The 5,307-nt window shown below is 32.7% G+C and overlaps 1 pseudogene; it reads right to left on the bottom strand.

The window, feature by feature from the left end:
* Positions 1 to 2,282: 2,282 nt before the first annotated feature.
* Positions 2,283 to 2,401, bottom strand: LOC123668023 (annotated as a pseudogene).
* Between the last annotated feature and the right edge of the window lie 2,906 nt (positions 2,402 to 5,307).

The raw sequence follows: 5,307 nt of genomic DNA on the forward strand, positions 1-5,307 counted from the left end.
CTATTTAAAAAAAAAAATAAGTTTTAACATCCATAGGCTCTTAAGTACCCATGCCTTTTTTATTTACATTTTAATTTTCAAAGCGTTCAGGCGTATTAATTTTAACATTGCATGCTTTAAATTACGAACTAAAGCTTATTTCCTCTAATTCGATGGTGAGTCCAGCGCTTTTAAATAGCAAGGCGTCTTGGGGTTAAACAGTAAGCAGTAGAAAAGTAATAGGATGTGAGCCATCATACATAGACTATAAATAAAAGAATTGCGTGTATACAAAGTACACATGTCAGAAGTGAAACTTCTTTGGCAAACTCATTAAAAAAAAACTAATTAAACAAAACTAATTTAAAAAATCTAAAGATTTAGATTTCCGTTCAAGCGCTATCTAGTTATTAGTTTGCAATGTAATACTATCAATATTAATTTAACAATCTTTGTAGTTTCTATAGTACACGCTAGGTGGCTCTGTTTTGTCGAGCTGTGAACGTAGTATATATCTATCTATAATATATATAAACGCGAAAGGTCATTCATCACGAAATCTCCGAAACTATAACACCTACAAACTTGAAATTTGGCAAGTAGGCTCTTTATAGGACGTAGACATCCGCTAAGAACGGATTTTGCGAAACTCAACCCCTAAGGGGGTAAAATGGGGGTTGGAAGTTTGTATGAGAGTCCCATGTTTTTGACGTAAGAGACTTGAAATTTAAAATGTAAGCTCTATAGATAGATGGTGAAAAGGTGTCTTAATAATGTATCTTTAGAAATCAACCCCTTTTTGGGTTAAAACGGGGGATAGTAGGTCGGATCACTGATCACGAAATCTCCGAAACTATAACAGTTACAAACTTGAAATTTGGCAGAAAGGCTCCTTATAGGGCGTAGACATCCGCTAAGAACGAATTTTACAAAATTCGACCCTTAAGGGGGTAAAAAGGGGGTTGGAAGTTTGTATGAAAGTCTCATGTTTTTGAAGTAAGAGACTTGAAATTTAAAATGTATGCTCTATAGATGTTGAGAAGGTGTTCAAATAATGTATCTTTAGAAATCAACTCCCTTTTGGGGTTAAAATGGGGTATGGTAGGTTGACTCACTCATCACGAAATCTCTGAAACTATAACAGCTACAAACTTGAAATTTTGCAGATAGGTTCCTTATAGGGCGTAAACATCTGCTGAGAACGGATTTTACGAAACTGGACCCATAAGGGGATAAAACGGGGGTTGGAAGTTTGTATGAAAGTCATATGTTATTAAGGTAAGAGACTTGAAATTTAAAATGTATGCTCTATAGATGGCGAGGAAGTGTCCAAATAATACATCGTAATCTATATATATATAAAAGAGAAAGGTCACTGACTGACATCACGAGAACTCAAAACCGCTGGATGGTCCATCCATCCAAGATGGACAAAGATGAAATTTGGCAGGGAGGTAGATTATAGTTAGTAGACGTCCGCTAAGAACGGATTTTGCGATATTCCATCGCTAAGGGGGTTTAATTGGGGTTGATAGTTTGTATGAAACATATACAGTAGCAACAAGTTCGCCTGATAGGTTATTCATACTGCAGCCTGAAAATAAAACTAAAAATGTGGTGTATAGAGAGGTTTTATAAAAATAACTATTAAATTATACTAAATTGTGCCTTTGAAAAAGTTACTCAGAGTGATAAGCATTTCAAGTGACTGAAATAAAAAAATAATTTGCGTTAAGTATCTTAATAGTAATACATATCTTCATAACCACGCGGACGTAGAACGGTTAACAGTTAGTGTATTATAAAACAAAGTTCCCAAAAGCGTATGTGACCGATTCCCTCAAAATCTACTTAACGGATTTTCATGCGGTTTCACAAATGGAGAGAGGGCTTCAAGAGGAAGGTTTACGGAACGGCAAAGCCGATTTTGATGAGAGTTTCACTGGAAGTTTGCCGGGAAAACTTTGTAACAAACTGATTTTAACGCGGGCGAAGCCGCGGGCACAGCTAGTATTTTATAAATATTATTTTTCACGACGTTTTCTGTAAGTTGTAAAAAAGTCCTTTAATGTTTCATTCTTGTGTATGCCATGAAAGAATAAATTATCCGCAAGAACATGATGTGTTTTGTTAAATTATAGACTGTTTACATTTCGTATCTCGAATTTCGAAGAAGAATAGATATTCTAATAAAAAATTATTTTCATTATGCAATCTTTAATTTTTTTTTTTTATGTTAAGCTAAATTACAAAAACTAATTGAAAAAAAACAAACAAAAACAAAACTGAAAAAAAAAACAAAAAGCTAACGTCACGCGATGTTCCCAGGCGGTCACCCATCCAAGTACTGACCGCACCCGACGTTGCTTATCTTTGGTGATCGGACGAAAACCGGTGTATTCAACGTGGTATGGACGTTTAACTTCTAAATAAAACATGTTTTGTATTGTCTAATAACAAAAAAGCTGTGAACGTTTTAAATAAAGACATTCTGTAAGTATATTTAGTATCAGCATTGCCCGTGCGAAGCCCGGGCGAGTCGCTAGTTAATAATTAAAAAGTTTCTAGAAAAATTCTGTTTTGCCGTTGTCGTTCTCTCTCCACGTTCTACTTCCTGTCCAAGGTGATTATGAACCTTCATACGCCCAGCATTTAAAATAAATATTCTTTTATTTAGCTATTATTCAAAGTATATAATACGGAAAAAAAATTAAATAAAATTACATGCTTAAGTGAATAGTTTAGTTTAAATAATTAAAAAAAAAAAAACAAAAGCACAAAAATTTTGGGTGGTTTTATTTTGAAGTAATTCATTAATATGATTGATTGTTCGATCTTCTACTACTGTAATAAAAACTCTTTGTAATTAAAAATTATTTTCTACTTTTTTTTAGTTCGATTAGCTATAAAAGCGTGGTTTTGTTAGTAATTTTTTTTATTTATAATTTTTAACGTCATTTAATGTATTTGTAGGTATATGTATGTATATGTGTATGTATGAATATTGTATATAATATATACTTATGTTTATGACTGATAGCACTTATTTTGCGCCCATATCCCCAATAACAATCAATTCTAGTCCTCTGCCCAAAGGTTGCCTGGAAGTAATCGCTGCTTTAGCGATAAGGCCGCCTGTTGCAACTAATGCAAATTTATTATTATTTTTTTTATCTAATTAAACTTATTTTACTTTTGTGTTGGTGTGCTAAAGTGTATATAAATAAATAAATAAATAAATAAATGTATTCACGATTGTCCTCTTACCCAGTACAGTAAGAAATTCTTTTTTAGAGCGCTAGGCTTAAAGATTTATATGTTATCAGTGCCATCTACCGTCCTCAATATGCGTAAATATTTTACTTTAAAAAATAATAAAAAATATATGTAAATAAATAAATATATATGGTAATTACCATCGTGTTTTTTTTAATTGGTAAACTTTGTTCGAATATAATTAAACATGCTCAAAGTGCTATACTTGGACTAAATAATAGTCCAACAAAATTAAAAACAATATTATTTGTGATAACGGTAAATCCTCATGGTGCATGTCGTGTCAGGCAAACAAAGTCTACATCTGTAAAACATTATATATATACCTATAATATGTATGTAAATGTCTACGTATCAATAAACGAATGCTATTTTATTGTACCTCAGTTTGTTCTAACTTGGGTTATCAAACACTTTTAAACAGGATGATGAGATCCCACTGCATTATTTAAAAACACCTGGACATAGATTTTTCTTTTTAACGAAAAAAATTTTAAATTTAAAATGATTGAAGCAGTGATTTTTTTTTTGTTTAGAATTTTTTTTACAAATGATTTCTATTTTATTTCTTTTTAATTCTTTTGTTTTAATCTTTAATTGTAGTTAATTTTATTGTAAAACACTATCTTAAGTTCTTGCCATTTGTATGTTATTACCCGACTGCCAAGGAAGGGTTATGTTTTTCGCACGTATCTTGTATGTATGTATGTTTGTATGTATGTAATATTCTTTACTACCTCATATTTCCAGAACCACTGAACGGATTTACATAATTGAGGTATCGTTAGGTTCGTCTTAGCTGCCCAAGTGTTCTTAGATAGGTGACATAAAAAAAAAATCAAACATGGCGGCTGCGCAAAGCCATTGTAGTTAATGAAAAAAAAAATTTTTTTTTTCTCGAATACTACAATATGGGTATTAAATTGAAGGGCACAATACAAGGATTTTAAAAAGGTATATCATGATTATTATTACCGTATTACTAATAAAGAAATACAATATTTAGTTTAAAAAATGTGGACTTTGCTCTTTCCCATGCCTAGGCCATGCCAAACTCGCCTCCTAGGTGACGATAAACTTCGGGGTGTAGCCTTTCTAATAAAATACAATGGTTAAAAAAAACATACAATTAAAATTACAAATAAAAATTAATAAATGTCACACCAATTTACAATTACATTAATAAAATCAATAACAAATACATAATACCAAATACAAACAAATAATTTTAATAAAAAGACGCGTGGCACTCGGGGACTGCTGCGGTAAAGCTATTGCATAGCATTTTGTATCAACTTATGCAATTATAATTTATATTATGTTATAAGTGTATGCTAGTTAAATGTAGTTATCAGCTATAATTAAAGTTACACTCAGACTACGGTTATCGTATTTGTACTTGAAATACGGTGTGTACTTTGTTGGTGTTCCACAAAAACAAAAAAAAAAACAAAAATTATAACTTCAACAGCAACATGTCTACACTAATTTGTATTGTGATCGATATTTAAAGAAAGAACTAATTAAACATAAAAAAAAATCGGTTCGTCGTCTTCACACACTAGATGGCAGTGGTTGTATTTTAAATCACGCTAACGTTGTGATAATCTTAAAACATATGATAAGCGATGTTTCAGTTTTATCGTGGTTTCGTGGTTTCGTGGTTTCGTGGTTTCGTGGTTTCGTGGTTTCGTGGTTTCGTGGTTTCGTGGTTTCGTGGTTTCGTGGTTTCGTGGTTTCGTGGTTTCGGTTAGGTTTCGGTGGTTTCGGTTAGGTTTCGGTTAGGTTTCGGTTAGGTTTCGGTTAGGTTCCGGTTAGGTTTCGGTTAGGTTTCGGTTAGGTTTCGGTTAGGTTTCGGTTAGGTTTCGGTTAGGTTTAGGTTTCGGTTAGGTTTCGGTTAGGTTTCGGTTAGGTTTCGGTTAGGTTTCGGTTAGGTTTCGGTTAGGTTTCGGTTAGGTTTCGGTTAGGTTTCGGTTTCGGTTTTCGGTTAGGTTTCGGTTAGGTTTCGGTTAGGTTTCGGTTAGGTTTCGGTTAGGTTTCGGTTAGGTTTCG

The sequence above is a fragment of the Melitaea cinxia genome, chromosome 29 (genome assembly GCF_905220565.1).
Source record: "Melitaea cinxia chromosome 29, ilMelCinx1.1, whole genome shotgun sequence".
In the NCBI taxonomy this organism is placed as follows: domain Eukaryota; kingdom Metazoa; phylum Arthropoda; class Insecta; order Lepidoptera; family Nymphalidae; genus Melitaea; species Melitaea cinxia.